The sequence below is a fragment of the Armigeres subalbatus genome, chromosome 2, assembly GCF_024139115.2.
Source record: "Armigeres subalbatus isolate Guangzhou_Male chromosome 2, GZ_Asu_2, whole genome shotgun sequence".
Classification (NCBI taxonomy): Eukaryota; Metazoa; Arthropoda; class Insecta; order Diptera; family Culicidae; genus Armigeres; species Armigeres subalbatus.
Genome location: NC_085140.1, coordinates 68,019,354 through 68,035,019, shown reverse-complemented (window position 1 = coordinate 68,035,019; position 15,666 = coordinate 68,019,354). Strand labels below are relative to the sequence as shown.

At 43.7% G+C, this 15,666-nt stretch overlaps 1 protein-coding gene across 1 annotated transcript in view; it reads right to left on the bottom strand.

The window, feature by feature from the left end:
• Window positions 1–15,666, bottom strand: part of LOC134208832 (agrin) — a 335,565-nt gene that overhangs the window by 185,447 nt on the left and 134,452 nt on the right. The window lies entirely within an intron of this gene.

Sequence of the window (15,666 nt, the reverse complement as noted above, 5' to 3'; positions counted from 1 at the left end):
TAACAGACATTATTTTAGACTTCTAGAATCTATAAAGCCTCGCCCCCCGGGTACTTTTTAGGTTGTGCTTGGCATGGAAAAACTGTCAAAACACATGCAAACGTATCCAATGCATTGTGTTTGGCATTCGTTTGCGTTGCGTTTGACAGTTTTTCCATGCCAAGCACAACTTAAAAAGTATCCTATCGTAAGTCATGAAACCCCATGTTTATGTATACCTTAAAGAAGTTTCTCTTCACGAACCCAAGTTATGTTTCTACAGTCAATGAGCTACATATTTAGTTGTTATTACTAAGTCGCTCTTTTAAATCTCAGTAAATCCACGATTGCTTGTATTTCTCTCCCAAAGGAATGTCGAAAACCTTGTGCATAAATTATGAGAATGCTTGAAAAATGAATAGACAACGCGAAAAAGAATGTTATGTATAGACCACACATTTATCTAAAATTAGTAGAAAAGTACAAGCATGTTGGAACAATCTCGACTGATGAATATATGAAATCTGATTTCTGAAAAATTATAACATATCTTCAGATATCTCTTTATTTTTTCCAATTTATCCAAAACAGTGCAATGCCATCTTTGCAGTCAAATAGGTATTTATGATTATATTTCCTAATGCGAAACTCCATGATTAAGCATTCCACCATTTATGCACATACGTCGAACTCCATCAATTTGCGCCGAATAAAACCCGCTTCCACAATGCTCAAGATCGCATACTCCCGTTAGATTAAACCACCCAGATACCATCGACCGCCGCTCGTTTGATCATTTATAACTCTGCTACTTCTCATTCCGTCCCCAGGACGGATTGAAATGCCCTCCTACTTAGAACCTGCAAATAGTTCCCTGCGCCGAATGCCACGGCCGTTACTCATTTTCGCAATGTTAGCCCCATTCCGCGGTGCAATGGTGCCTACATATTTACGCTCAGACCTCACGCTACAGTCAGCCGAAGAAGCATCAACCAACAGACGGACCGACCGACACTAGTTGGGCCAAAGTGTGAATGCGAAACTATTTTGATTGGAATAATGATCCCTTCACCGCTTCCAGCCAGCACCAGAGTCATACAACGAAGGAATTTTACCACCCAAAGACATGCAATCTCTCTTTGCGCGGTTTCTATTGGATAATGATGGATCGCATCGTCTTCTTTTACGATCGGCATCATAAATCGAGTGATTTCCATGCCGGAGACTTTATCCGTGGAAGGACACGAACGGAGGTCCGCAGATGGAATGTGTAAAGACCACGATAATCCTATTAAGACAGGTTCTCCTATCGTTTGCAGAGCTCTTGCTCCTTCGAAGGTTCTGATGAAACAGCGTTAAAGTCTCAATTTGCGTTGCACCTAGGGGAGACTTTTCCTGCCGATGATGATCAGACATAAATGAGAGCGTTTTAAGAAGCATCAGAGGGTTGCGGGATTCAACCGTACAATTATTGAATCAACTTGCTATAAACTCTGGAAGCACGTTTCTGAAAACTATAATCTACTCGGAAACAGGTTCTGTAAGTCTTGTGGCGTGATCTTCAGCACGAGTTACGAAGATTATCGGGATAAGTGGAGCTCATCAAAAGCGAACCATATACCGCGCAAATCAACTACTACGGAACGAAACGATATGGTTTTAATGATGAAATGGTTTTTCTTTTTTATGACTGGTGAACTTTCCGGATGATTTTAAATTGAATTAAATGATGCAAAAGGAAAAAAATAATTCTGCATATGTTCATCTTTTTGGCTTCTCCTTTCTTCAACCATGAATCCTTCGGTCATGTTTTTGCTATATCAGACCTTTACTTGGATCAGGAATTCAAAACTAGAATCTACGCAAGTCTAAAGACGACGACAGCTATCTGACTGAGTGTCATATAAGTTTATAAGTGATATGTATGGGTGAAAGCGTGTATGTGTGTATGTGAAAAAAAAAAGTGCCATACGGCCAAACACACAATCATCATCAATTAGTTTTGATCAGGTGGTCCGATTTTCATTGTTCCGAATTTCCATCAGGAAATTCTTCGGAATTTCCATAGGGCAATTCTTCGGAATTTCCTTCGGGAAATTCTTCGGAATTTCCTTCGAGAAATTCTTCGGAAGTCTATCATATTTTCGTGACGGTCCCCGATTTTCGCAATCGTAAAGTGTACCTCAATATAGAAAAGACAGACGTAGTCCTACGTCAAAATATAGCAGCATATAACACTCGTTCAAAGTAACATATTCTAGTTGATTTTTATAATCAACATTCACACCGAAAAAATAAACCAACATCTTTTACAAGTAATTTGACGTTTGCGGAACAACTTCCGGCAGTCGATCATCGGACCCCGATTTTTTCTATCTTCTCGCAATATGATGCCTTCTTTCAATAGACGCGTTTGCCCGGTATAATGCAGATAGAGGAGATGGTGCCTTCATTAAATGGGTGCGTTTTCCTGGTATAAGGCACATAGAGGAAATAATGCCTTCTTTAAATAAACGCGTTTACCCGGTATAAGGCAGAGAGAGGAGATGATTCCTTCTTTAAGTCAACGCGACCCACTTTTACTCACTCATCCACTCTCACTCACTTATTCATTTTCACTCATTCATTCATTCTCAATCACTCACTCTCTCTCTTTCTCGCAAACTCTTACTCGCTTACTTAATCACTCGTAGTCACTCACTCACTCTTACACACTTACTTACTCAACTCATGCACTCTCTGTTACTCACTTTCTCACTCTTACTAACTCACTTACTCTTACTCCCTCTTAGTCACTCACTCGCGCTTACTCACTTACTCTTGCTCACTCGCTCACTCACTCTTACTCGCTCACTCACTCTTACTTGCTCAATTTATCTTACTCATTCACTCACTTTTACTTACTCAATTCTACTCATGCACTCATTCTTACTCACTCGCTCCCTTTTACTCACTCACTCACTCTTACTCACTCACTCACTTCTACTTACTCGTTTATTCTTGCTCTCTCACTAACTCTACTAACTCACCCACTTTTACTCACTTACTCGTCGATTCTAAGATCACGCTGCATCCATAATCCATTGCTTTTACTACAGCCACAAAGAAACAACTTCATCTATGTTGCCCTTGTACCCATGCAGACTCCTTCTTCTTCTTCTTCTTATTGGCATTACATCCCCACACTGGGACAGATCCGCCTCGCAGCTTAGTGTCCATTAAGCACTTCCACAGTTATCAACTGCGAGCAGGGCTGACAATAGTCATTCTCGTCGTATGAAGAAAGCGAAAAAAATTTAGTCTTCGTCATAACATTGCACGACGCAACACCTATTCGTTTTCTTCGCGCCGCATGCATACCACGACGATAGTCGCGCAGCAAAAAGTTATGACGATTTTCGTCGTCACTTCTTCACACAATTGTTTGCACGTCATTATAGATGGACTGGTTAAAAACATAATAGCGTCTCAAATAAGCAAATAGTAGGAACTTTGATAACAAAAATGTATCGATAACATTCATATCGCTTTCATACGTTGCTTCAAATTCATTATTACAAAGGATTCGTAAAAATCTTCGCATGGCAGCTGCCGCTTGAAGAATAACGGTATGAAGTCTTCGTTCTTCGATGTCGTCATGACGATTTGGTTACACGACGAAAGCTAACGTCGTGCGCGTCATTGACGATGTGTACAGCAGCAATGAAGACACTGCAACTCGTCGCTACTGTGGCATTTCGTGCTATGACGATGACTATTGTCAGCCCTGACTGCGAGGTTTCTAAGCCAAGTTACCATTTTTGCATTCGTATATCATGAGGCTAGCACGATGATACTTTTATTCCCAGGGGAGTCGAGACCGGCACCGGGAATCGAACCCAGCCGCCCTCAACTTGGTCTTACTATATTTTGTAAAATGTAAATAGTTAGATCTAAGAACACCTGAATTCGACACATGCTTAACATACCAAAACGAACTGTATTATAACCCGTCACCACAAACATGCAACACACTGTACACCTTAAAGTTAAAACAAAAACCCTTTCATCGAACACAGAAATTGTACAACACATTTCATACCCAATAGTATGAAATAGAATCCCAAAGTGGACGGTAGCAAACCCGCGTTGTTTCAATCGCTCTATCGCGCCAATAAAGGCAATCAGTGCAATCAAAAAACCAAATTTCTTGCAGTTCCGAAATATCTGTGCAGTAGTGGCCAACGGTTGTATTTTATTTCGTGTATTCAATCACTTGTGGGTTTGGATTTAATCCCCAGTTTGAACAAGATTTTACGCAGAGCGGACGCATCAAAGCGATTGCAGCGGAGCGGACACAGCATCACGGTGGTGGTGCTCGATGGGTTGCTGCAGATCATTCAACCTCAACGAACCAGCATTTCATATGAAGAAAGGGTTGACCATAAAAATAGCACTATGGCGATCCCGCACCGCCAGTGCCGATGCTGGAAATTTATTACAAATTGTGGAGTCAGTTAGTTGGAAAGGAGCATTGGAAAAAGAAAATTGGTTCTTCTCAGGACCAACATTTTATGAAAAGAAAGAGTTAATTGTGAAAATGGAACGTCGCTCGGACAAACAGATGCCAAGAGAGTCATCATCCTCATTCCAGTTCGAGACAGCAACACGTACGGACGTGTTTTTTGCTCGCGCATTTTTCGAAGTGTTTTTTCTCGTTCTTTCGCTGTTTACGTTTTCGCTTGTCGCGTTGGCGTTATTTTCTCCCGGACCCGTCATGGGAGACTCGGTGGCCGATTCGGTCGCTGGAAAAGTGCCTAAGCGCACTGCTCTTGGAGGCGCGGGTAACCCCTCCAAGCAGCTTTTGCAGAGCAACGTGTTCTCGCCGTTGCCGCTTGATGACGCCGGCAATCCGCCGAAAAAGAGGAAGAAGCAGCAATCGCAGCTGCCGCAGGTGCAACCGGAGCGGAAGGAGAAGTGCCCGCCCGTGTTTGTTAAGGGCGATCCGCCGGATTTACGCCCAAAAATTCGCCAGCTGATCGCTAAGGGGCTGAAATGTACTTTTCGGCTCTGCAGCGAGGGCGTGAAAGTGATGCCGGCCAACAGGGACCATCATCAATCCGTCGTGGAGTTCCTCGAGGTCCACAAGTATGAGTACTACACTCATGACCACCCCGGCACGAAGCCGCTCAAGGCTTTGCTGCGAGGACTTCACGACATGAAGGAGGAAGAGCTCCAAGCAGAGCTTGAAAGTTGCGGACTGAAGCCAGTAGCCGTCCACAAGATCGCTCGTCACGACAAGGCGAGGAAACATCGCGACCAGCTTTACCTGATCCATCTGGAGCACGGCTCCACTACCTGGAAGGACCTGAAGCTGGTTGGCGTTATAAATTACACCGTCGTTGACTGGGAGCGATATCGGCCAGTGCACCGCGATGTCACGCAGTGCACCAACTGCTTAAATTTCGGGCACGGCACCAGGAACTGCCGTATGAAGCTGCGCTGCAACATATGTGACGAACATATCCGACTGATGAGTGCGACAAAAGGGAGGTGGCAGATCCCAAGGGCGCCAACTGTGGCGACGAACATCGGGCCACAATAAAGCGCTGCCCAAAGCGAGCCAAGTTCCTGGAAATCCGGAAGAAAGCTTCCACCAGAACCACTCCGAAGAACACCCGTGTTCCTGTAATCAACGAGGTGAACTTTCCAGCCATCCCGGCTCCCCGTCGAGTGATTCCAATACTCCCACCGCTACAGCCGCACAAGCGACTGGCAGCGGCAGCTGCATCGGTCCAAGCTCCAGCATCGTCGGCACCATCCACTAGCGAATGGCCCCCGCTCCCTCATCCTGGGTTCCGTCGGCAGTCGGAGAACGAAGCCGTCCCACCGGAAGAATCTGCCCCGCTGTACACTCCGGAGCAACTGATGCCGATCTTCGCGCAGCTCGCCACTCGACTGCGCGGCTGCAAAACCCGATTCGACCAGGTCTTCACACTTGGCATGTTCATCATTGAAAATGGCTGCTAGGGTGGGCCTGGTCAACTGGAACGCTTGCTTGCTAAAGAGCAAAACAATCGAGCTGAAGGATTTCCTTGAGGAGAAGGAAATAGACGTGGCGTTCATCACCGAAACGCACCTAAAACCGGAGGTGAACATCAACATCCCGGACTTCCGCATCGTGCGACTCGACCGGCCGACCAGGGGAGGTGGTGTGGCCATCGCTCTTCGCTACAACATCAACTGTCGTCTGCTCCCAAGCTTCCAGCTCAGTGTCATCGAGGCCATCGGTGTCGAAATCACCACTTCGGTCGGCACAATCGCGCTCATCGCGGCGTACTGTCCAACGCAAGCCAAAGCCGGCGATGGATCATCGGCTGCCCTTCGGAGGGACATCGTCAAGCTGACGCGGAGGCAAGGCCAGTATATCATTGCCGGCGACTTGAATGCCAAACATCAAGCCTGGGGCAACAGTCGCGGCAATCGAAACGGCACCATCTGGAGCAACGACATGGAGGAAGGCCACTACACGATCCTGAGCCCGGATTCCCCCACTCGGCTGAGTCGGTCCTGTGCCCACGCAACGCTCGACCTCTACGTAACAAACCTGAGTGACCACGTCTCGCAGCCGGTTGTATACCAGGAGCTCAGTTCGGATCACTATCCGGTGGTGGCGGAACTGGGCTCCTCTGTCAATCGGCACCAGCAGTTACGGCGGAACTACCACCGAGTGAACTGGCAGCGTTTCCAGCAGTACGTCGATAACACCGTCGACTACGAGGTGCGTCCGGAGACGCCGGAAAGTATCGACCGCCAGCTGTGCGCTATCGAGGAGGCGATCACGGCGGCCCGAGAGCAACACGTACCGACGGCTCGGCAGGTAAGCAACTCCTTAATCATCGATACACTCACCAAAGATTTGATTCGATTGCGGAATGTCACTCGCAGGCAGTTTCAGCGTACTGGACTGCCTGAGCTTAAGGCACGCTGCAATCGAATCACAAAAATTATCAAGGCCAGAATGGTGGACCTCAAAAATAACGACTTCTCGAATAAGATCCGCACTCTCCCAGATTATGCTAAGCCGTTCTGGAAAATAACCAAAATTCTAAAATCCAAGCCTCGGCCCATTCCACCTTTGATCCCACTAGACAATAATGGCTCTAAGGATCGCTTGATAACTCCTGCAGAGAAGGTCGCTGAAATAGGTCGTCACTTCGTCAGCTCACACAATCTTGGGCAGAACATCGTCAGTCCACACGAAGCAGCCGTCAACGAGCATGCTAACAACATCCATTTGATTCCCAACGACTTCTCGGAGGAGTTGGAGATCTCAGCTGACGAATTGACGGCCTATATCAAATCGTCGAAGAACATGAAGGCCCCAGGCTTCGACAGCATCCTGAATCTCGAGCTCAAACACATGAGTGCTCCGTTCTTTGAGCACCTCTCGCTGATCTTTAATCAGTGTCTCCGGCAGGCATGGGAAAAATCAAATTTTCAAATAATCGAGGATGAGCAACACTCTCATGCGATCACAAATCCAAATTATCAATTGATAAAAACTCGCTAGCGAGTGAGAATCGTTCAACAATTGTATCTCGATTTAAGCACTTGCCGTTACTTTTTGAACTTATTTCTCTACATAACAATAAAACACAATGCCAAGCATCAGAATGACCTTCATTGTTGACATTAAATTTGTATTGGAAAGGTTTAAATTTAATTGATAATTTTGTGTTTATTATCAATTGATTCCAAAATTTGAAAAGTTATCGCCAAGGAAAACTCGCCTACTTTTCACACCTGAGATGTTATCAAATGATAACTCCAATCATTATCGTGTGAGAATGATTCAACACAACCCTGGTCTCCGGCTTAGCTACTTCCCATCGTCCTGGAAGTGAGCGAAAGTCATCCCCATCCGGAAGCCTGGGAAGGATCCTTCCTCCCCCAAAAGTTATCGACCCATCAGCCTTCTCTCAGGGTTATCCAAGCTATTCGAAAAAGCTATTCATCATCGGTTACTTGAGTCTGCCGAAAATCTCAACATCTTGCTCGAGGAACAGTTTGGTTTCCGACGCGGTCGGTCAACTGTACACCAACTGACCCGAGTTACCAACGTCCTCAGACGGAACAAGTTTGTCTCGAAAACATCCGCCATGGCCTTACTCGATGTCGAGAAGGCATTTGACAATGTATGGCATGATGGCCTGGTGTACAAACTACAACGCTACAATCTTCCCAGCTACCTGGTGAAAATCATCAACAATTACCTGTCGGCAAGGACATTCCGGGTCTCAATCAGCGGAGCGAGTTCCAATGCGCACAACATCGTCGCAGGCGTTCCCCAGGGCAGTATCCTCGGCCCCTGCTTTTCAATCTGTTCACCTCCGACATGCCAGAACCTCCAGAAGGCGGCATTCTGTCTCTGTTCGCAGATGACACATCCATCGTCTACAACGGTAGAGTGATCAGAGCGCTAGTGGCAAAACTCCAACGAGGCCTGGATGCCCTGACAGAGTACCTCACCAGCTGGAAGATCTGTATCAACGCGGCGAAGACTCATGTCATCATTTTCCCCCACTCCAAATCCCCTAAACTTGTTCCGCCTGGGGACTGTAAAATCATCCTCAATGGCACGACTGTGGAATGGGCCAATGAGGCCGGCTACCTTGGCCTGATCCTCGACATCAAGCTTATTTTCAGGCAACAGGTTGACAAAACGATGACAAAGTGTAACGTTTTGTTGAAACTACTGTACCCTTTGATCAACCGCCGGTCGTCATTGTCCCTGAAAAATAAGCTTGCTGTCTACAAGCAAATCATCCTCCCTGTGATCGAATATGGCATGCCGGTCTGGGAGAGCTGCGCTAAAACCCACCACCTCAAACTTCAACGGGTCCAAAACAAATTCCTGAGGATGATCCTCAACACCCCTCCCAGGACAAGAACATCCGAGGTCCACCGTCTGGCTGGAATAAAAACCTTACATGAACGATTTGGTGAGTGTAAGGAAAAGTTTAGGGTCCGTTGCTTGCATTCGGATCAGGCTCCAATTAGGGCGCTAGTTCCAATCTAGGTTATCAAATTTTTTATTGTAAATATTAGTGTACATAGTAGTTAGGTTATCAAATTTTAAAAAACACACCAGCGCCTCCTAAAGGCCGTCATGATACATTATATTTTAAAAATAAAGTAATAGCATATAAATAATAATAATAACAATAATTGAAATTGAAGTTGGAGGGCCAAGCCGGCCGATCACTCTACATGTATAAAATGATTGTAGAACAAAAAATGTTTTAAATAAAGAAGAATTTTACTACTAGATGCCAAGAGATAATGTTTGGCAATATGAAGAAACTTCGCCAGCAGCACGAAGTGGGTGGCAGTGTGGCAATGCTGAAAAATTATTTCAACCTTTATAGGCTTAGCAAAAAATCATCAAGTGGCGGTCGGACAGTTGCAACGCAAGGTGTCGACAAGCGATTGGATGGAGTTAGTTATTGGAATGGGAATTGGGAAAAGAAAATTGGTTCTTCTCAGGGCCAACATTTTATGAAAAAGAAAATGGACTGTTTCGGTGGCATCGGGTTTGGCGTGGTAGCTTGGTTGCTGTTAGTGATTCCATCCATTAAAATTCACTACATCATCTCCCTCCGACGCGCTATCAAATTCGCTATTTACGATTGAGTTTTGCACTTTGAAGAAAGTTTATTTCGGATAGTCGGATCAACCTTCTTTTGTATAAAATGGTGGCTTTTGTATAAAATCAATGAAGACGCCACCTCAGTGGAAACTATCTACAGCAACCACCCATCGGCGAACGTCGCTCGGACAGACAGATGCCAAGAGATAATGTTTTGTAATATGAAGAAACTTCGTCTTGAGTCAAATTTCTGTTGTTATTCCTCGCAACAATACGCATCTTAGATAACCAACATATCAACCAAATTCAGAATCTTGCGAGAAAATTTCATAGGATTCTTAGAATTTGTGATTCTCCGAGCGGTCCGTTGTCTGCTGCGGCTGGCTCGCGCGCGCCGAAAAGCAGCTTTCTTATATCTAATGAAGAAAATCCGTTAGCCCCGCCCCTTCAATAATCGTTATGAGTGCACATTATATTTACAACCATAGATATCACAAAGGGGCTGGGCTAACGGGCTTAATTTATTGAATACAAGAAAGCTGCTTATCGGCGCACGCGAGCCATTTGATCGGGATTCCGCGGAATGAGCGGTTCGACAAAATTTGATGCTGCGGAGCGAACACAGCAGCATAAAGGCGTGGATAGCAGTGGCAATGCTGAAAATTTATTCCAAATGGTGGAGGTTTAGCGAATAAGCATCATGTGGCGGTCGGACAAGGTGCTGACAAGCGTTTGGATGCAGTTAGTTATTGGAAAGACGCATTGGGAAAAGAAAATTGGTTCTTCTCAGGACCAGCATTTATTAGAAAGAAAGAGTTAATTGCGAAAATAGATTGTTTCGGTGGCATCGGGTTTGGCATGATAGCTTGGTTGCTGTTAGTGATTCCATCTGTTCAAATTAATTGCATCATCTCCCACCGCTGCGCTATCAAATTTGCGAGTTACGATTGAGTTTTGCACTTTGAAGAAAGTTCATATCGGATTGTCGGAAAAACCTTCTTTTGTATAAAGACCTTTTTGGAGGACACCATCCTCAAACATGGCAGAAATAAAGGAGAAATAAGCAGAATCAGAAGTGGCGTGAAACCAATCGCAAATATATTTATTTGCAACGTTTGGTTTTCGCCCGCGATGTAAGCGTACGTGGCAAAGTAAGGATTGTGATGTCCTCGACTGAAATCCAGTCGAATGGCTTCAGCGGCCGATCGTCATGTTAATTCCACGGTTAGAGACTCAAAGTCCATCCAACTGGGAACAACTGTTCGACTTCTTGATTCAGTTGGCCTCCAGTTTGCTCAATGTTAATAAAATGACACAATTTATTATGGCAAATACCATCAATTCAAGACAAAATTTTCAAAACGACTTATCTGCTTTTGTAAACAAAGAACGTCGATTTGACGAATCTGATAGCACTCCCACGCAAACCAACGTTATCAATAGGTAGGTGAAGGTTTCGGCTACCTGTTGATGGCGTTGTTTTGCGTTGAAATGCAATAAGGTTAGTCTAATCGACGTTTGAATCTTTGTCTACAAAAGCAGATAACTCGTTTTGAAAATTTTGTCTTGAATTTCGAATAGCTACGTAGTCCTACGTCACCTTTGCGTACAACCCGATTGGGCTGCACCTTTGAGTTTTTTATTTGTTTTGTTCAATAAGGTATATATTCAATCTTTCCTATCAACATAGGGTAACTGTACCAGTTTTGGGCATGTTCCTAATTTGGCCAGCTTCTTGCATAACTCTAACTCCAAAAGTAAAGCAATTTTCGAGGGTTTTATTAGCTCTAACAGGAGATATATCCCTTATCTTTCTTCATTGTTGAAACTGATCGATATTTTTGGGAAAATATGCATTTTTCAGGGTTGGCCAAATAAGGCACGACGGTTGGCAAAACCAGTACACTTCCCCTAGTATATTTTTCTAGAAGTGGGTTTTGTAAAAAAACCCATATGAAAATTGAAAATATTCATATTAGGGGGAATGTTTCGATCTCCATCTCACTGAACATATATTCAAACAAAGAAATACGGCACCAATTTCGTCGCTTCTTTTTGTAAACATGCGTGCTTACTGCTGAAAAAAATCACAAAAATAAGAAACAAATTATTTTTTTCCATTATTGCTCTGTTTTTGATAAGATGAATATCGGAGCCATGATATGAAATCCAGGAGCAGTTTCCCTAGCACATTAGTTAGCCAAATAAAAAAACAATCAAATTTGCTTTTCAACTCGCCCTCCGAGAAATAAATAAATGAATATTTTATTCAATTTCACTCGCTACTTGCAATTGAAAGTGATCTCTTCAAGTAAACTTTCCACTCATTGGGAATGGGGTAATGTGACGGTCATTACTGCCTAAATTCCTTTGGGGGAATTCATTACATTCATTTATGTGGAATCGGTTTACGATGTTTGTTACACTCGGAACTACTTATGCTTATTAGGTAAAATATGACCGACTTCAGATATTTGCCACCCTTTAGTACACATGCCACATGTAACGTGAAAAAAAAAACGTTATCAGAGAAGTCTGATTAAGTAGATAAATGTTAGACCAAATCTCATGAACTAAAATATTTAGCAAACCCTGAGGTACTGTGTGGTGGACTGCAAAAACCCCTTTCTAACTCGTTTATCAGCAGAAGTATTTCAACGAAAGTAAGAGGTGAAAAAATCAAAGCACAATCGTAAGCACCAATCGACACCCGTCCAACCCACACTGATGATAGTGTTTAGGGCTCATTTAGAAATCATTCGGCAGGGGAAACAAAGCACGTCCCGGCTTGCTGGTGGTGTGCTCAACCCAATCCAATCCAGAGTGCCGATTCAAACCTGTTGAGATTGGTGGCGGCCTTCTTATGGTGCTGCTCGCTTTAATTGGATTGGTGGTACGAGAAAATTGGAAAATTAGATGCTCGGATGCCTGTTTCATGCGCCGCGCCGGAACCTGACCTTACCCTTGAGCGTTTGGCGTAGGTAGTGCGAGGGGCTACCGGTGAAAAGGCAACCGAAGATGAATTTCTAATATTGATTGAACTGCCAAGTGCAAAATTATATATTCCGAACAATGGTGGATCGGGTTGGGATGAAGAATGAGCTGCCGAATGGAAAGTGATATTCACTTTCTGTGGCTGTGAAATGCATATCAATCTCGCGTGGTACTATATTGGTGATTCAACATTTTAAATGCTTTTGGATAACGCTTTGGATAATTATATTCAAAAACTTAAAACCGATTACATTATACAAAACTATAACACAACGCTTGAATGCTCGAAAATATAATTATTAAAAACTAGAAATCTAAGATAAGCCTAAGTTGGTACGTAAAATATTCTTAAGTATGATTTACTGATTTATGTTCTTCATAGAAATATTTACCAACCCGGAGGTGTACTAGCCTTGGGCTAAAAACCTCTATAATAAAGATTTTAATAATAATAAATATTTACCAGTTCATTGTACTTGGACATTATGACCGAATCTAACCTGGAAAAAAAAGAAAAATGCATTAATGAGTTAGATGAATTAGAGATCATTATAATTGTAACCATTTTTGCCTTTCTCGTATACTAAGTATACGGTAAAGGCTATATGATCGCTCCAAAAACAAACTTTTATAGAAGGCCCGGAGACCCATAGTGTTATATATCAATCGACTCAGTTCGACGAATCGAGGTGATGTCTGTGTGTGTGTGTGTGTGTGTGTGTTTTTTTTTTTTTTTTTTTTTACAAGGGTTAAAGGCCATCAAAAATCTGCGCGACAGACACCTTGAGCATCCACACTATGCTCGAAGGCGAACAGGGATGGGCTCCTCCCGACCTGCTAAAAATGTGCCTCCCGGATAAACCGGGTCCCTTATCCTCCTTGCCTCGATCCCCCGGGACCACGGGATGCTGCGACTACTTGGGGGCTGTGCTCATGCACTTCTTCTAAAATTCCGGCCCCTAGCTTAGGCTAGTTCGCCGACTGGCTTGCTGAGATCCACTGCTACGTTGTCTCGATCCCTCGGCGGTCGTACCGCAAACTTCCTCACTCGAATCCTCCTGACTTCCCCCGGCGTCGAGGGTGGTCCACCAGTTCCGGTGAAGGAAACTTCCGCACTGATGGTGTGTGTGTGTGTGTGTGTGTGTGTGTGTGTGTGTGTGTGTGTGTGTGTGTGTGTGTGTGTGTGTGTGTGTGTGTGTGTGTGTGTGTGCGCAAAACTACTCAAAAAATGTCACTCATTTTTCGGGCACTTACCCTCAACCGATTTGATCGCAACAAATTGCATTCGACGCAGAATCCTTTCCCATTGTTTCTTATTGGAAATTGGCCAGATCGGACTATGGGATCAGAAGTTATGGCCAAAATACAAATTCATACGAAAAAATCGCTTAAAAATGGCACTCATTGTTCGGGCACTTATCCTCAACCGATTTGCTCGCAACAAGTTGCATTCGACGCATAATCCTGTCCCATTGTTTCCTATTTGAAATTGGTCAGATCGGACTACGGGATCAGAAGTTATGGCCAAAATACAAATTCATGCGAAAAAATCGCGTAAAACATGTCACTCATTTTTTGCGCACTTATTCTCAACCAATTTACTCGCAACAAGTTGCATTCAATGTAGAATCCTGTCCCATTGTTTCCTATTTGAAAATGGCCAGATCGAAACATGGGATCAGAAGTTATGGCCAAAATACAAATTCATACGAAAAAATCGCGTAAAAAATGTCACTCATTTTCCGGGCACTTATCCTCAACCGATTTGCTCACAACAAGTTGCATTCGACGTAGAATCCTGTCCCGTTATTTCCTATTTGAAATTGGTCAGATCGGACTATGGGATCAGAAGTTATGGCTAAAATACAAATTCATACGAAAAAATCGCGTAAAAAATTTCACTCATTTTTCGGGCACTTATCCTCAACCGATTTGCTCGCAACAAGTTGCATTCGACGCAGAATCCTGTTTCATTGCTTTCTATTTGAAATTGGTCAGATCAGACTATGGGATCCGAAGTTATGGCCAAAATACAAATTCATACGAAAAAATCGCGTAAAAAATGTCACTCATTTTTCGGGAACTTATCCTAAACCGATTTGCTCGCAACAAGTTGCATTCGATGCAGAATCCTGTCCCATTGTTTCCTATTTGAAATTGGTCAGATCGAACTATGGGATCAGAAGTTATGGCCAAAATACAAATTCAAACGAAAAAATCGCGTAAAAAATGTCACTCATTTTTCGGGCACTTAGCCTCAACCGATTTGCTCACAACAAGTTGCATTCGACGTAGAATCCTGTCCCGTTGTTTTCTATTGAAAATTGGCCATATCGGACTATGGGATCGAAAATTATACCATTTTTGCCTTTCTCATATACTAAGTATACGGTAAAGGCTATATGATCGCTCCAAAAACAAACTTTTTATAGAAGGCCCGGAGACCCATAGTGTTATATACCAATCGACTCAGTTCGACGAATTGAGGTGATGTCTGTGTGTGTGTGTGTGTGTGTGTGTGTGTGTGTGTGTGTGTGTGTGTGTGTGTGTGTGTGTGTGTGTGTGTGTGTGTGTGTGTGTGTGTGTGTGTGTGTGTGTGTGTGTGTGTGAGTGTGTGTGTGTGTGTGTGTGTGTGTGTGTGTGTATGTGTGCGCAAAACTACTCAAAAAATGTCACTCATTTTTCGGGCACTTATCCTCAACCGATTTGCTCGCGGCAAGTTGCATTCGACGCAAAATCCTGTTCCAATGTTTCCTATTTGAAATTGGCCAGGTCGGACTATGGGATCGAAAGTTATGGCCAAAATACAAATTCGTACGAAAAAATCGCGTAAGAAATGTCACTCATTTTTCGGGCACTTATCCTTAACCGATTTGCTCGCAACAAGTTGCATTCGACGTAGAATCCTGTCCCGTTGTTTCCTATTGAAAATTGGACTATGAGATCGAAAATTTTACCATTTTTGCCTTTCTCGTATACAAAGTATACGTAAAGGCTATATGTTCGCTCCAATAATGAACTTTTATAGGAGGCCTGGAGACCCATAGTGTTATATACCAATC